Consider the following 18230-nt stretch of genomic DNA (forward strand, 5'->3'; position numbering starts at 1 on the left):
GCTTCTTAAAAACGGGGCATTATGAGGGAAAGCAATACTTTTCTTGGTTTTCCATTTTGCAGGACAGGTTGTTCCTGCTGTTCTGCCACTTCAGGATCTCTTCCCTCAGGAGCACAGACATGGAAAAATACACTGACACAGCTCTGCAAGGAGACCTGACTGCTGTTGCCAAGGTGTCGGTGTTGTGAGACTTTATTGGAAATCTGGGAAAATTCGTGTCATCCCTGACAAAGATCTGTCCCCAGGGGGGTACAAGCCAACTCTGAGACAGAGAGAGAAAACAGAGCACCCCAAAGATGTCCAGAACATCTCCTCAGCGATTTCCTGCATTTCTCCAAGCACCAGCAGGTTTTAGGATGCACTTTAACACGCTTTTATCCTCCAGAAAAACTGAGCTCTTCCCCCCCACCAAGGTAAGCTCTGAGAAGTCTCTTTGTTTTGATTTCCTGTACATGATAAATATCCCTGTATTCTAACGAGAACCCTTGCTCAGAAATGGATAAATGGATAAATGTGGTGGTACAGTGGCACTTAGAGAGGATCCTTCTCTTTTAAGAAGCCTCGATTCCCTTTCTGAAGCCACTGGGACACCACGAGGGTAAAGCTGCCTTTAAAGAAATCTCTCTTTTCAGGGTTCCCACCAATGGGAGCCCTGTGCTGCTGAAAGGTGGCAATTAATCCTTAAACAAAGATTTATTTCTTGTCAGAGGTTCCTGCTGGCCCAGTCACACCAGAGCCATTTCCAGCTGGGAAAATCTGACTTTATTCTGTGATTGTCTCCCTGTCTCTCATAAACATTATCTCCCAAACAGGACTTTCTCTTTCCTTTTGCCGTTATGGCAGCTCGAGGAGGTGTTTTTCATTTCATAACCACATCCCTGAGGACACAGAGCCAACAGCGAGCCTGAATTCCCTAAAGCAATTTCCTTTGATATCCATACCCTCTTCTCCTTCCATTGGTGCAATCTAAAGCTGGGGATGGATAAAAGCTGCTGTGCTGCAAGTTCATCTCCTGCCAGGGCAGGAGTTGTTCTCTGTAGTTTATTTCTGCTGTTTTGACCAATTTGTTATTTCAAAGTTTATTGTATCTCTCTTTCAGGAAACAGGAGTTGCTCCTGTTATTCAGCCTAAATTTCTGTTGTCCTTATTTCATTTTTTTTCCTCTCCTCCCATTTCTATTTTCTTGCAGCTCGAAAGTAGAGAGCGACACACCTTTAATACTCACAGGGAAGAAACTTTCTGGGAAAATAACAAATTGGGGAAGCCTCATGTAAAGTTTCACTCCTAAATCTTTAGACAAGATAAATCTGGGTATGAAACATAAAGATTACTGGAGAAAAGAGCAGGCTGAGGCTCCTGGTGTCCCTTAAATTGCTGTAAGACAGTCTCTGGCTGAGGAATGGGAGAGAAATTAATCTGACAACTGTTGGCTTCTCCGTGGGTTTTGGAGGGCTCTTTTTTCGGTTGTGACAAACATTTGCTGTCACTGTAGTTGCAGTAAGTTCCATGAGATGATGTAAAATCCAGAAGTGGAGAAGCGTTTTGGGCAATTCTGCTGGCTCCTTTCAATGTCACTCACAGGGCTGGCAGCTGTCAAACCCACAGAGACGGGTCCTGGCCATGCTGAGAGGGATCAACACGGATCTTTCTGGAACAGGGAGTTGTAGGAAAGGCCCCTGGCCACGAGCCTTCAGCTGAGTGGCTTTGGGAAGGAGCAGAGCTGCCTCAGGCAGGTGATGGATGTGGGATGCCACCAGGACTGCGGAAATGTGGCTGCTCTGCAAGGCAGGAACAGATTAGTAAACACTGAGAGAGGGAGGGGAAAGAAATCAGAGCATAAAGGAAATTTCTCAGTGTCTCTTGCAGTCCTCTGGCTCCAGGTTAGCTCTGCTTGGCCTCCCCCTTTTCCCAGTCTATTCATAGCCTGTATTTAACACTCGCGTTTGCTTTACAAACCCCAAGTACATCAAGGCTAAATAGAAGCATCTCTGCAGCGCTTTGTTGTCTCTTACAAAGGCTGCAGCTGAGAGTCCTCCCTCCCTGGCACCTCCAGACACTAATTACAGATGTCAAACGAGGTGTGGACTGCCACCACCAACATCACAGGGGAGTTTGCTTTGATGTCTCACACCTTCCCTCTGCTGACTGAAGTCGCTGCCAGAGGTGCAAGACATCCTAATACGTCCCTCTCTTGCTGCCTGTTTATCTCTGGAAAGCTTTCCAATTAAAATACGGGAGTGAACCAGGGCGCTGGTGATACCCTCCTTGCTTTTGATGTGCTGCTTTTATAAAGTTTTTATGGTTGATGAGCCATTGCTGTTGCAATTCACCTCTGACGTGAGGTCAGATGCACACACAGCCTTTACTTCAAGGCACTTGGCAATCTTAGTTCAATAACAGCTCTGATAAACCCTTTTATTCTCGTGGAAGACAAAACCTTGATGCTTAAGGTAAACTTCGTCATTTTTTTCCCTAATTAAATAAATATCATTTTCTATAAAACTTCTGCAATGATCTCCCTGAAAGGAGATCGTGGTGAGGAGGGGCTCAGCCTCTTCTCCCAGTAAACCAGTGACTGGACAATGGGAAATGGCCTCAAGCTGTAGCAGGGGAAGTTCAGGCTGGATATTAGGAAGATTTTTTTCACTGGAAGGGTGGTTAAGCTTTGGAGCAGGCTGCCCAGGAAAGCAGTGGAGTCCCCATCCCTGGAAATGTTCAAGTGAGTAGAGGTGGCAGTTTGCAGTCTGGTTTAGGGCAGGGTGGTGATTGGTCAAAGGTTAGACTGGAGGTCTTGGAGGTCTTTTCTGACTTTAATTTCATTTAATTCTGTGATTCTGTGATCTGTTTCTTTTGAGAACTAACGATCCTGGTGTTCAGAGCACATTGAAATTCCCTCTCCCTCTGCTTTTTCCTTCCCTACATTTCTTCCCCCTGCTCTCTCTCTAATGTGTGATCAGCACCCCATTTCCATGGAGACTTTCTCATCCACCTGTTTGTGGGGATTAAAGGTCAGCGAGTCCAGGAACCCTGAGATTCCATCTCATACATTCCTCCAGGAGGGACCTTTCATTGAACCCCTCTACACCTCTCTGCTCTTCTGTGAAATCATAAATAATAACACGATGCTCATATCCGAAATATTTCTGCTTTGAATTTAACCTGCAGCAGGGATGTAAAACATCCTCCTGTGTCTGGAGAAAACTGTGTCTTGATGAAGCCTTGGGGCCATCCATGTGGGATTTGTTTATGGGAGACTCAGTGCAAACCTTGAGGAAATGTGTCTTGTAGTAAACAGGTTTCAAAGAGACAAAGCTGCCACAACTTCAGCTTTGAGCAGTGAACACTGTAAATATAAATGGCCATTATAAAATGCAGTAATTGTGATTTCCAGGAGTTTAACTTTCCTATTTTATCCTGCTGTTTATACCCAACCAAGAGCTGGAGCAGAATAAAAATACATGGATCCACTAATACACTGTGTAATTCAAATTGTCCTTAAATAGCTTTCTAAATTCTATTTCGTTTTGTTATTTTTGGATTTATTGCTGCTTTAGTTCATAAAGCTGCTGGATCCCAAAATCTGAATTACTGTCCCTCTCTTTTTTTTTACTACAATAAGTTGTATACAAGTATTCTTGATTATTTTCCTTTAGTTCCTCATGAAATAATAAAGTAACAGCTTTTTATGCTCTATTTAAATTTTGAGTGCCAGCCAAGCTCCGTCTCTCCCTGTTTTAGCATCCATTTAAAGTGAATTTTCTAATCAGCTCTGCCCTGCACATCATAAAGCCTCCCCTCGCTATCTGTGCTGATAACTCCAGAGATTTCCAGGCTGGGAAATTGTTGGTCATGCTTCTCTGCCTCTGCTTCCCCCAAGAATCCAGCCCTTAGGAAATTCATATTCCCTGATCCTGAGATTATACAGATTCCAGGAGCAGATGGTTCCGTGGAATTTCCAAGGTCGGCATTCAAGGAGGTTGGAAAACTTTCACTGAATATTTACACGCTCCACAACCTCAGTAACTTCTCTTTCTGATAAATTTATTTGGTTGATCTTAAGCTCGTTTTCTTTCTGAATGCTCTCCTACTTTCCAATAAAAGCCCTAAAAGGACAAGATTTAGTTTTAAGTCCTAATATTAGTTCAAAACAAGACTGCTGTTGGTTTAAAGGGACCTTTCACCCTTCTTGGGGCACCTCATGATGCCAATGTTTGTTCTTCTGGCAGCGTTCAACCTGTTTGCTGTGTAGTACCTCCAGTTCTGCTCATATGAGGTAAAAATAGAGCAGAGTGACTCTGGACATCAAATTATGGCTGTGATGATTCAAAGGATGGGGAGAAAATTGCAGAACTCAAAGTAACCCCATCCAAAACCGCTACACGATGGGAAAAAACGTGTTCCCCCTCAGCCATCTTCTCTCCTGACAAATGTCTGAGAAATTAAAAGCAAACAAATAGATGGAAAACTAAAATGCCCCCTCACACATGCTATTTTTTGGTTATATTCCCTCACCAGCAATGGGCTGATGTTGCAAATGAAAAACTTGGATTATTGCTGTGAAAATAATCTCTGCAGAGGAGATATCAAGCTCCATTCAGCTCCGAGGAACGGTGCTTAACTGGGGCTGTAAAATGAAAAGGCAGCAGCAGGAGAACGCAGCGCTGGGAGCCGGGTTATTATGCTCAGATTTGAACATTATCAAGGCGTGAGATGCAAAATGTGATTTCTAAACATCTCCACAAGCCTGTGCTTTTAAAATGGATTCATTTTAGGAGACACTCCGATGTCTGTATCCCCACAACGACTCACTAACCCTCTTATTATGCTTAAAGGTTGTTATTAAGAGTTTCATTCATAACACTTTTATTTCCCCTGTATTTTCTGAGATGCTTCTATGCTAAGAATTATCTCACTTTTAACATCGTAGTTGATATTTATGTTTTGTCTTTTTCTCCAATCTTTGTCTTTTAAAGAACAGCTCAAAATTTTGTCACTTGGCAGATGCAATAAAGCTGAATAGATATGAAAATGCTCCTCCTGATCTTTTTTTCCAGCAGTGCTTGTAGCAATCTTCCTTTTCAAGGTCAGTTCCCTCCTTATTTAGACCCAAACTTTGCAAAGCTGCTCTCAACAGCCTGCCATGTGAGATTTTGGTTGCTTTTCTTTGTTCCAGGATGGTTTTGCCTGGGTTTATCCACCTGAGGATAGGAAATCTATTCTAAGGCACAGCAAGGACAAAATCTCTGCCTCGTGCTGCAGGGAGAGGGTTAAAATGCTTCCAGTCAGGGAGTTTTGCTGTAACTCCGAAATGTTCGCTGCCTTCTCCGACCCTTTCTCTTGCTTGAGTTGGTTTCATCCTTTCCCTTTTGTCTGTTTTTGTTTGAAGGGAAGGTCAGGGAGCCACTGGTGTCCCAGCAGAGCAGGAGGGAGCTGCCGCGAGAGCGTGGCCGGAGCGACGGAGGCCGCCTGAAAGGGAACTTCTGATGGGAACAAAGGAAGCTGGAAGGACCCAGAGGTTTAAGCCACAACCCTTTGGAAACAAGAGGTCAGATCAAGGTTTCAAATTGTGTATAGTTTTCTCCTGGCTTTGATGGAAAGTTCTTTTCGAGCCCAGCTGGAAGAAAGGGCTCGGAGTGAGGGGAGGGTTTGCAGCAGCAGCACTGATTTTTCTGCCTTCTCATCAGGATTGCACACTCTGCAATATCCCCGGTCTTTTACTTGGCTGCTCAGAAGTCTGTGGAGAGGAGAGTAAATTATCCCCTTCAATGACAAATTGACTGTGTGACTAAAGTGCACACAGAGAAAATTAATTATAGCAACTTCACCTCAAAGATTTCCTCCTTCCTTCCTCCTCCAGCCTGGGAAAGGCTGAGGTGGAGCTGCCTGGGACAGCTCAGAGCACAGTTGGTTCTCACTCTGTGGAGCTCCACACAGTGCTTTGAGCACAGAAAATGTGGAGAGGTGAGGCTTTCTTTGAGCTGGGCACCTGAGAGGACTCCACAACACGCAGGGAAGCAGCAGCACTCGGAGCCTTTATAAGCAATACCATGGATCTGGAGAAACACGTCAAATAGTCCCTCTTTTCATTTAAAGATTCAAATCATAGAATGATGGAATGGTTTGGGTTGGAACAGATATTAAAGGTCTCATCCCACCCCCTGCCATGGACAGGGACACCTTCCACCATCCCAGGGTGCTCCAAGCCCCTCCAACCTGGCCTTGGACTCTTCTGGGGATGGGCACCCTGTGCCAGTCCCTCCCATCCTCCCAGGGAACAATTCCTTCCCAATATCCCATCTAACCCTGCTCTCTTTCGGTTCGAAGCCATTCTCACTTATCCTGTCATGTAAAAAAAAAAAAAAAAAAAAAAAAATCTATGGACCATTTGAAATTTCCATTTCTTTACCTTTTCTGCTTTATTTTTTTTGGCAGTACGGCTGCAGAAGGGTGATACTCTGACATTCTGCAAAGGACAGCAATTGGATTTTTTGCTGCTTCCAAATTGATTTGGGTTTCAAACATGACTCAACAGACATACAAATCTTACTTAAACTTGTCAGATCCAGAATAAAATGTATCAGTTGATACGGAGTGACATTTTTAACTGAGATGTTTGATTTGCAAAAATGTTCTCAATTCCAGCTTTTTTTCCCTCATGAACTGTAAAAGGAGTAGTTTCAGACATATCCTGACATATCTGAGTGGCCAATGATTGCCTTGATTGCTTTACTAGAGCAATAGATGACATAATTAAATCATGAGGCTTTAAATGTTTATATTTTGTTAATGCAAGGACAAGGCTTTAATTACTAAATTCAAATCAATAAAGCAGAGCATCTGCATTACAAAATTCTGGAGGCTGACAATGTTCCTGGAATGAGGCTGGACTTGCTCAAAACATAAAATGGAGAGAAACTGTAAAAAAAATTATAAAAAACATGTGGACCAAGAGCTGATTGCTTTTGAACCAGTGCAAGGTAAACAGGGTTATCCCAAAATCCATACAGACTCCCAGATTCATTCAGTTCTGCTGCCTCAGAGTCCTGGAATGGTTTGGGTTGGAAAGGAATATTAAAGCCCGTCCCATCCCATCCCCTGCCACGGGCAGGGACACCTTCTGCTATCCCAGGCTGCTCCAAGCCCCAGTGTCCAGCCTGGCCTTGAATATTTCCGGGAATGGGGCATCCCTGCCCTTTCTGGGCAACCCATTCCAGCTTTCCCTCACTCTCAAAGGCTTGGTTTTTACTTCATCCGAAGTCAAGGCTACGGAGTCACCATTGGTGCTTTTTGTGACAACCTTCTGGTCACAAAAAATATAAATTCTGCACTGAATTTATAAATTTTAATTAGTCAAGTTAAGAGCAGTTGCAGCAGCACAGATTCATAACCCTGCTCAGGCTGATCAATGCCCAGGGCTGGTGGAAAGGGTGGGCTCAGTCCTCCACCAGCTTGGGGAAAATAAAATGTAAATCCATACGACAGCACCAGAAACCTTGAGGAGAACTTGGTGCTATTAATGCCTAAAATGCCCCAAACCATGTGAATGAGCAGCAGTGACCTGGTTCTCTGGAAAAAAACCATCCAGAAAAACCTACTCGAGCTGTTTTAATTGATTGTTCAGTCACCTGCAAATGATGCCCCTGGCTAGAAAATGCAAATTGGCCTTGAAATATTCTCGTTCCTGTGAGGAGAACGAGGTCTGGTGTACTCGGAATCTCAATAAGCTTGGCTTGAGGAGCCTCTCCTCTGCACACAGTTATTTATACCATTTGGATATATAGATTATTATATAAATTATATCTTTTAAATGTGGATGTGTCATCTATTTGTATCATCCCTTTGGTCTCCGTGGTAGGAAAACTGTGAGTCTAGAGACAGGACTCTACCACCATTTATTTTCCAGATTGTCCCCTCAGATCCTGGGATATTTGCTGCATGTTTGAGCTTTTGGGGTATTTTCTCCAATCATATCAAGTTCTCTAAATGATAATGTTTTTTTTTCTTCCTTTGAGAGACAATCTGATCTTATAATCTATTTTCACAATCTAATATGTCACTGCCAAGGAGATATTTCCCTTTAAGCTATGCTCCCTTAGGTTACCCTACATCATTTTTTCCCTACTTCAGCTCATTCATCAAACATTTATATGCAGCTTATGCACCTATTTACTCATTACTTAACCACATTTTACACACTTAACTTATCCTTCAGTCTTCAAGCATTTACCCCAAAAGTTTATTGCAGCTCAGGATGGGATTTGATTGCTCGTGAAGAAGAAAGATAATTTTTTTCTAATTTGTGTCACCTTAAATATATTAGAACATTACCTGTCTTATTTACACAGTGCCAGTGCATGGAGAATTGTGAAAAAAGTACAGAAATGGGTCTGTTGGGCTCGTGTTGCACTTTGGGCAGAAGTTGGTGATCTGACGTGACATCCAGCTGAAAAACAGCAAAGAGCAGTGAGCCAGAATTGCTGTGCCTTGGCAAAATCCCGGCTCCTTCTTTGTACTCTGGCTGTTGGAGAGGCAGAGGAACACCTTTGGTCTGTGGGCCAGAACCCAAAAAGTTCATAAATATGGATTTCTGAGGACAGGTATATGTGGGCATGAGGATGGTAAAGAGAAGCAGTGCTGCTCTGAGAGAATGAGTCAAGCACAACCAGAAAATAGCAATAATCAGTGTTTTTATCATCTTTGCATTCATATTGCTGGGTTCCTTTTGCTTTGCTTGGGAAAACACACCTGTTCTGCATCATTTTGCTTCTGTAGGGCTGCTCAAAGTGCTCTGTTGATGTGAAGCCTCTGCTCTGAGCTGGCATGGGGTCTCTGCTCCTGCCCTATCCCAAGCCCTTTAGAGGAAATCTTTGTTATTGATGCCAGCAGTGTGTGAGCTGCCACAGGGCCGTGCTGAGCAGCCCAGTTGATCGATATTACTCATGCTCTTGGACTGGGGGACCTTGTGCAGCCGTCTGCTGAAGGAGGAATGTCCAATCTTCGGGTCTGGTGGTCTGGGGTGTGCTCGGGGAAGTTAAAATGTGATTTCTTTGGAACTCTGCAAATCTTTATTCCTGGCTGGGAACAAGTGTTTGGGGGGAGTGGTGTGTGGGCCATCTGCCAGCGTTGGATGTGTTGCTGAAACCCCAGCCTGAGTCTCTGGGGATGAAGGGAGGGAACTTCTGTCAGTTCTTTCTGATTTTAAATCTTTTTTTTTCAGGCATGAGGCAATTTTAATATTTCTCCAAGAATATCTCATCAGAAGAACTGGAATGTGCATGATGGGGCCATAAAACATCTTAATTTTCCAGGCAAAGGGAGATGTTGTCCCCCACAGGTGTTGTCTCTTTGCTGGGTTTCCCTTCCCACGTGTGTTATTCCGCATTTTTTACCTCTGCCAGAATCCAGCAGGTCCTGGAGCCTCCAGCCCCTGCTGGCACCTTCCAAACGCTGCAGCAGCCTGAGACTTTGGAGTTTGTCACAGTCCCCAAAGTGCCAAACCCATCCAGAGCTCACCCCTCCAAGCAAAGGCACTGACCTTCTCTCAAATATAATGATTTCCTTCCATAAACAACCGAGGGAACAAATGGCTGGAGTTCAGCATAAAAAAAAACCCACGGAGAGTAAAATCAATTTTAAATGACAGTTCTCATTAGAACTCTAAAGCTCAGGCAACGTGTCACCTACATTTATTTATCCCTCTTTATTCCTCCTTCCAAGTCCTCGTTGCTTCAGTGCTTTTCCCAGCTGGCTCTGCCTTGTTTCAGTTCTGTGTTGCAGTTGCTCCCTGTGGTTTTAGGGTTTTTTCTCTTTCCTGTGCAGTTCCTTGTGCTGAAAAAAGTGTCACCTGCTGCTCTGTGCTCACTCACCTGGGCTGAATGGGAAGAAATAAGGTTAAAGAAAGGGAAAGGTTGTAAAACTTCACAGGTGTGGTTCAAAACTATCATTCCTGACAGCTGGATTTCAAATCTGGACAGTGCTTTGATTTATTTACTTGTTTATGTGTTTAATTTCAAACCAGAAGCTGCCCTGCCAAGCTCCCAGCTGACTAAAACTGTGACTTTCCCTTCCCAAAACCAGTAAATAAAAAGGAGAATGTGGTGTCAGCATTGCCAGTCTTGTCCCATAAAAATTTAAACACCATATTTAAGGAAAAAACAAAGAGGGATGCAGACCTTTATGTTAAAAATGGTGAGTTTAATTTGATGTTTTTGTTTTCCCCCACAGAAAAAAGTTATTGAAGAGGAAGAACGTCGTGAGGTTGAACGGGAGAACATTTTCTGGGGATGGACAAGTAGATTTCAGACTAAATTATTTCCTCAATTTATGTAGAAGAGGATGAACTAAACATTCCATGGGATGTTTGCTACAAACATTTTTCTGGGATACCTTTAGGAAAAAAAATGAATTTAAAAAGTAAGTGAGACCAAATGATAGCTATGGTTGAGTTTTTCTACTTTTTAGACTGCACCATAAATAAATGCATTTAAATAAATTCTAAGGTACTCACAGTAAAAGTTCAAAGATTCAGAAATAACTGAGCTACTTTTACATATTTGCACTTTTAGTTCAGATTTTTCATTTGTTTCAGTTAAAATAGCCTTAAAGTTGTTGCTTTACTACAAAGCTTTTTATATCTCTTTAGGTAAGATCTTTATCTTCTCAATTTGGAGGTTTTGATCCCTTATAAAACACCAGCTATAAATGAAAAAATATGGTCCTTTCAATGGTGACCTGGGAAGGGAACATTTCCAATGCTCCATGAAACTTCTGAGCCTGAAATTTCTGAAAAGAAAGATAAATAAGAGAGCTGGGGAGTGCAAATAAAAGAGTGAGAGGTTTATGCTGCTGGATGCCAGGAATGCTGAATGCATTCAGGTTGGAGGGAAGGAACGACAATAAAACACCAGGCTGCAAATCCATAAAGTGATTTCATGGGAAGTAGAGGGACTAATTGTTCTTGTCAGGCTTCAAAGGGAAATGAAGGTGTGGTGGGGATGAATCCCAGACTGATTTGAGGTGGGGGGACCTTAAAGTCCATCCAGTGCCACCCCTGCCATGGGCAGGGACACCTCCCACTGTCCCAGGCGGCTCCAAGCCCCAGTGTCCAGCCTGGCCTTGGGCACTTCCAGGGATCCAGGGGCAGCCCCAGCTGCTCTGGGCACCCTCTGCCAGGGCCTGCCCACCCTCCCAGGGAACAATTCCTTCCCAATATCCCAGGGAACCTTCCACTAGATCATGAGACAGCAGAAAATGGGAGATCTTGATGCTTCCTGTGCTAGGACTGTGTCTTCAGTTATCCAAAGTTTTGCTGGATGGTGACGCCATTGGTTAATTGATTTTTTGATGGAGTTGTGCTGTTCATGGAGTGATAGGACACAGGGAATGGCTTCCCACTGCCAGAGGGCAGGGATGGATGGGATATTTGGAAGGAATTGTACCCTGTGAGGGTGGGCAGGCCCTGGCACAGGGTGCCCAGAGCAGCTGTGGCTGCCCCTGGATCCCTGGCAGTGCCCAAGGCCAGGCTGGACATTGGGGCTTGGAGCAATCTGGGACAGTGGAAGGTGTCCCTACCCGTGGGACTGGGTGATCCTTAATGTCCCTTTGAACCCAAACCTTTCCAGGATTTTAAACTGCCCACTTTCAGCAATAAGATCAAGTCACATTTCAAGGCATAAAAATTATTTTTTAGAAGCAATGTCTGCCAATGTTAGAATGTTTTGGTTTTTTGCATTTAAAAGAATTTTTATATCCCATCTCTTTAATTAAGAAGGGCAGAAAAATAGGAATTCTTCAGGGGAAAGCAAGAAGACACCATTTGATATTTTAAAAGTGCTCAGAAGTTTAGAAAGCTTAATTTAGTAATCAACCAGAAAATTATATTCCCTCTGTCCCCTTTCTTTTCTTTATCTTCCTCAATTTTGGGACCCTCCAAAGTGTCCAGGGAAGGTGTAGGGACAGTGACCAAACTTTTCCTGGTTACCTCCAGTGCCTCATTAGTGATCATGGCCCTGGGGATCTGTAAATCACAGACTGAGAGCAGATATTGGGATAATAAAGCTGCGGGATAACTCATTTAGAAGTTACTTTGTGGAGATGATGATTGCTGAGTCTTGCAGCAATATCCACGTGAATTGTCTCTTGACTTGGATTGAGTCAATTAAAGCTACTTAATTAGTGCAGTTAGTAATCATCTGCTAAAATTACAGAAGTTCTTTTGTGCCAGGGTTTGTCTGGTTTAATAACATTTTAAAACCATTTTTAAAAATGACCCTGTGCAGATGAATTTGGTTAAGCATTTTCTTTAGGCTGTTTTTGCAATAAAGGACAATTTTTACATCTTTTAATATCTGAGACTTCTCACAGCAATATAATTTCTATTTTTCTCCATGCTTGTGGTTCCAGCTTTGATTCCTTGTTACCCCTCATGGTTAAATCTTCTAAAATCTGACATTTGTGTCCATTTTCCTTGGCTTTTTTTGGTTTGTTTTCCCAATTAATTTATTAATCATGAAAGGCCATCAACCTTCCTTATGGGAAATGTCATTTAATGCACCAAACTAAACTCTTAGATTGCACTTTGATTTTGAAATAATCTGTTCCCTCTTGGAAGGAGTTATGGGACAAGGAAAACTGATAATCCCAAATTAAACATAAATCTTGGGGAAAAAGGCGGTGGGAGAAGCAGAGCCTGTAAATCCCCTCTTTTTAGGGGACAACAGGCTCATGACTGCCTGGGAAATCGGTGGGAGGGACTTTGAATCATTCCAGGAAATGCAGTCCTGTAACAAAGCTTTGGGATATTGATTCCTTTTGCCTTCTATAAACATCACAAATGTTTCCACACTGAGCAGGGATTCTGCCATTGTCTCCAGCCCGAACGTTTATGCCCAGTGTGGCACCTGGATCATCCCCAAGTGGGCAATTTGTCCCTGATTAGGAGCTGATTCCCCAGCACACAGAGTACTGGGATGGATGCAGCTTGTGTTTAGTTCTGGAGTTGGTTCTGCCATGACAAATCCCTCTAATTTTGACTTGCTTGTATTTGTCGAGCAAGTGGGAATCCAAAATATTGCGAGAATTATTTTCAAGCCAAGCATTTGTTTTGACAGTATTGAAAAAAACCAGGGAGAAAGCAGAGATATTATCCTGTGACAATACATCCTTTTATACCTGAGAGGCATCGATTCACAGCAGAGCCATTTGCAGCTCTTCACACGCCTCAAAAATTGTTTACAAGAACAAGAAACCTCTGCCAGGCTGATCTGTGAAATCCCGAGGTTTTTTTTCCTATAAAAATCATTCCATATTCAGGATGGGGTGGGTGGAAGGTGGCTTTGAACAATCTCTGTGCTCCTGCTTTGCAGGTCCTGTCAATAAAACCAGACCGGATTTATGGACGGACTGCAGAGCCCAGGAAAGGACTGGAATGCTCAACAGGGGATGAGATCACCACAAATAAACCCAGGAACACAGCAGAGGACACACGAGGTGCTCCAAAGGGTGATAGGACAAGGGGCAATAGCGTTAAGATTTAGGAGGGGAGATTTTGATTAGAGATTAGGAAAAAATTCTTTCCTGTGAAGGTGGAGAGGCCCTGGCACAGGGTGCCCAGAGCAGCTGGGGCTGCCCCTGGATCCCTGGCAGTGCCCAAGGCCAGGCTGGACATTGGGGCTTGGAGCAGCCTGGGACAGTGGAAGGTGTCCCTGCCATGGCAGGGGTGGGATGGGATGATTTTAAGGTCCCTTCCAGCCCAAACCTTTCTGTGATTTTGTGATTTTCTTCTCCCTACAGAAGCATCTGTCCTTCAGGGAGGAGTTTTGTTTCCCAGAGCTCCCATCACATTTAGTGTCAATTTGTTCAAAATGAAGACCCTCGAATCTTTCACTGGGCGAGGAATTGTCTCCAGCTGGGGAGATTCTCTTCGCAGCAGCGTGGGTGTATCCAGAGTAGCCAGGCTGAAGCCAATAAGGTATTTCAGATTTATTTGCTCTTAAAATCCTACATCTGAATTTAAGTTAAGATTCATTGCATAAACACTGCCCAAATGAAATATGATTTAAATGAATCCATTTACTGGGTAAATCTGGTTTTTTTTGTGGTTTAAATATTTCTCAGTTTTAAATAATGTGGAACCATACAGAACATGCCCCTTCCATTTCATTGGCTTTATCCATGCACGTGCATGGCCTTGACCTTGGAGAAAATGCCAGTAAATGTTTAATAAATCCACAGGCCAGCCCGAACTGTAAGAGTTGTTCCAATACATGGATCAACAGCACGTTGGAACACTGTTATTAAATAGAGAGCTGCCTCAGTAATGAAAAAAACACATCAACTTTCTATGAAAAGCTGTTTTTCAGAGGCAGAGTGAGCCATAGATCAAGCTTTGACAAATTCTGCTGCTGTTGAATAGATTAATTTTTTGCTATCAGCCCCTGTTTCTCCTGTAAGAGAGAAAAGGAAGGAATTTGTACTACAGAGACAAAGAGATTTAAAAGGAGGTGAAGGAAGGCACAGCTCCAAACAGCAATGTTTTGATTCACAAGCTTAACCACTGGAGCATCATAAATTGTAAAATGTGTTTATTTCTACTTAGTGATAATTCCTGTTTTAGGGGACAAAGGCTTTCTTTTATATTTCTGACAATCTGGAAAAAAAAAAAAAAAAATCAAGTCCTACTGTCTTTTTGCACGCAAAATTCCGCTCATTTGGAATTCTGTGAAATTTCTTTTCTTCACAAAAAGAAAATAAATGGTAAAATATTAAAATTTGAAATTTCAGTGCCTCCCCTGCTGCTTTGTCCCAACAGCACACGGTTGTGGAGCCTTCAGCTGGCACACGGATGTTCCAGGTCTTTGAGGGAAAAACTGGGAGTGAGCGACTCTGGCAGAGCCCAGAGGAATCCACAAACTCTGGAGTGGGACTGAAACTGCAAAGTTCTTTTTTTTCTTCATAGAATCATAAATGGTTTGGGTTGGAAGGGACCTTAAAGCTCATCCAGTGCCACCCCTGCCATGGCAGGGACACCTCCCACTGTCCCGGGCTGCTCCAGCCCCAATGTCCAGCCTGGCCTTGGACACTGCCAGGGACCCAGGGGCAGCCCCAGCTGCTCTGGGCACCCTGTGCCAGGGCCTGCCCACCCTCCCAGGGAGGAATTAGTTTCTAATACCCCATCTCTCCCTGCCCTCTGGCAGTGGGGAGCCATTCCCTGACCTGTTCCTCCATCCCTTGTAATGAGTCTCTCTCCATCTTTCCTGCAGCTCCTTCAGGCCCTGCAAGGCCGCACTGAGGTCACCCCAAAGCTTCTCCTCTCCAGGCTGAACAATCCCAGCTCTCCCAGCCTTTGCTCCCAGCAGAGCTGCTCCATCCCTGTGATCATCCTGGTGCCTCCTCTGGACTCACTCCAGCAGCTCCTCACCCCTCCTGTGCTGCGAATCCAGAGCACTGCTGGTGGGGGCCTCAAAAATCAATTATGAAATTTTATCAAAAGCATTTTGAAGTTTGATTGTCCTGGGTGGTGCCTTCCTGCCCACTTGGCAAAAGGACGTGGGTTTGAGATGTAAACCCATAAAATGCTGTGTGCTCCCAATCCTGCTGAAAATGATCTCACAGCACAGGACAATACATTCCAAATAATACCTGACATTAAATTATTCATCCTCTCCTGGGTGTTCCCCTTGTCAGTGAGCTCAGTGTGACTTTGGCTCCTCCTTTGTGCTGCCTCCCTGCTCTGTCACTGCGACACTTCCCATGTGTCCCAAATGTTCTCTGGGAGGCAGTTTCACTCAACAGGTGAAACAATCAGCATTTTTCCAGTAGTTTCCTGACGTGTCCAGCTCCACAGTGAGATCAGTTGCAATTCCTCCTATTCCGCTGTCCATCAGCTGTGGAAAATGGAATTATCCTTGTACCCCTCTTTTGAAAATTTGGCCATCAGTCAACGCTGTTTCCATGGCAAAGCCAACCTCTGAAGTCCCCAAAGTGCACCAGCTAAGCACATGTAGCCAAAATATCTCCCAAAATGTGAAATATGATGCTAAGATTATGTCAACAAATCCAGGACAGAGGATAACTCTTCCTATATAGTAACTGTATTATATCAGCAGCCATGAAAACCTTGGAAACACAAGATATTTGAAATCTCATTTGATAGAGATGATTTGTGCTAAAGCAATTTTTCCCAAAGAAATGTGGATCTAATTTGCCAACTGTGATTTGGAAGGAGAAATATATATATATTGATTTTTTTCTGTATTTTTTTTTTTTTGCCCTCACAGGATGGATTTTACTCCAGAGCAGGGAGGGGGACAGGGAATAAAATACTCAATTCTTCTCCCATAGTTCATCAAAATTCCCTGTAGGAAGAGATGTTCCATTCCATAGATGTGACAACCCCACACATCCCCAAATGGTTCATTTTTAAGCCCTGTATCATATTGTAGGTTATGAACTATCTTCTAACAAACACTAAATTTAAGGGGAATTTAACAAATTTTGGCAGAGTGTCCTCAAATCTGACTCCTCCCTTCACGACTTTGAGACTTCATTTGAATTAATAAAGGTATTAATTTACAACACAATGAAAATACTTGACAAAAAAAACCACAAAACATGGAATGATGCTTTTCCTTAATATCTTATTCCTGTATTTTCCAACAGCTGGAGATGGGCACGCTTTTGGAGTCGTGATTCCCAAAGTTTGCTGTGTGAAGCCACAAAAAATAAAAAGACCAAGCGTCTGTCACAGGTTTCTTGATTCCCACTGGAGTCAAAAGAAGTCACATAACTAAGAGCGAGTATTTTCCTTCGTGGGACATGGGAATACAGTTTCCAAGCCTGATTTTTTTGGGAAACTGTTGTGATCTGAAGTTGTTCAGGGCACGGTGGTGCCGAACTTTGTCCTTGTAATCCGTTATTTTAACAATAATACTTTGGAACCTCATGAGTCTCCCCCTGTCACCAAGTCCAAAGAAGATACAAAAAAGCTGGATAGGGATGAGAGGGAGATTAACGGACCAGGAATTCCATGGGAAATCTCTGGCTGTTTTATTCCAAGGCCTTAATGCTCATTTTGTACCTCCTCACAAAGGTGGTGTCCACCAGTCCGTGGTGTTTTCTTTGTAATTATGTATTAATGAGAAGGAATTAATACTTATTACTTCTTTTGACTGTAACTTATGATATTGTTGCTTCTTCCCTTCCTTTTCTACTGTTCTCTGTGTAAGTCAGTGCTAAAAACAAGCAAACATTTGCAGTTTTTCATCAGAAATTCTCTTTAAAGTTTGAGTGCTCTTCCCCAGACCGTGCTTGTTAATCCGGTGGCACGAACACTTCACTGTTCTCCTTGGATATTGAAGTTTAAGCTTGAAACATCGGTTCTGTTTGAAATCAAATACTTCTATTTTAAATCTAAACCAAAAGTATTGTTCTGCTATTCAAACCCCTCCATGCTGCTAAGGAAAAATCCTCTTTATGGTGTTTTGCAGATGCCACTGAAGCCAGAATCACTCCTAACTAACACACTCCTATCTGTGGTCCAGGACAGATAAACACAGGCTGAGGGGCTGTTTCCCTGCCACTCTCTCATGGTGTTTTTCCCCACTATTTTGAGTCCACAGTATGATATATGAAGCAAAATCAATAACTCTCACTTTTCAGGTTAAGGGCACAGCTGAATAAATAATTCATAAGTCATTTGATCAATGTGATTTCAGAGAACATCCACCAGCAGAGACCAATTTTCTCAGATACCCCCATTATTTGAAATTATCTGACAATTGCCTTGGGTAAATTTTTAAGTCCTTATATTGACCAGAACTAATTTGAAATAAGCACTCGCTATTTGTGCTGTGCTACTTCTTTGTGACCTGCCAGCTCTGAGTCACCTTGTGCTACCTGTTTGGATCAGAGCAGCAAATCCTTGAAGAAAAAGCCTTAAAAAAATAGAATTCCAGATTGCTTTGGGTTGGGGGGGACGTTAAATCCCATCCAGTTCCCACCCCTGTCATGGTGGAACTCCATGGAATCTTTCCAAAAACCAGATTGCTCCAACCTGGCCTTGGACACTTCCAGGGATGGGACAACAACAACCTCCCTGATCTGTGCACACTTCCTTGAGTGGGAAAAATATTTGTGCCATTAAGAAAAGTGTAGCGCTTTCCCAGTGATTTTTTTAGGGATAGATTGTCCGGAGTCGTAATCCGTTCTCCTTCCTATTCTTTATTGGCACT

The 18230-nt window shown here is 43.1% G+C and overlaps 1 long non-coding RNA gene across 1 annotated transcript in view; it reads left to right on the forward strand.

Moving 5' to 3' along the window:
• Nucleotides 1-5150: 5150 nt before the first annotated feature.
• The window catches only part of LOC120410484, a 49058-nt gene continuing 35978 nt past the window's right edge, over nucleotides 5151-18230 (forward strand). The window contains exons 1-5 of the long non-coding RNA XR_005602685.1: nucleotides 5151-5545; nucleotides 9218-9334; nucleotides 10225-10413; nucleotides 13365-13488; nucleotides 13792-13969. This is a non-coding gene — a long non-coding RNA (uncharacterized LOC120410484). The remainder of the gene's footprint in view (nucleotides 5546-9217; nucleotides 9335-10224; nucleotides 10414-13364; nucleotides 13489-13791; nucleotides 13970-18230) is intronic.

Source organism: Corvus cornix, chromosome 9 (genome assembly GCF_000738735.6).
Source record: "Corvus cornix cornix isolate S_Up_H32 chromosome 9, ASM73873v5, whole genome shotgun sequence".
NCBI classification, from domain to species: Eukaryota; Metazoa; Chordata; class Aves; order Passeriformes; family Corvidae; genus Corvus; species Corvus cornix.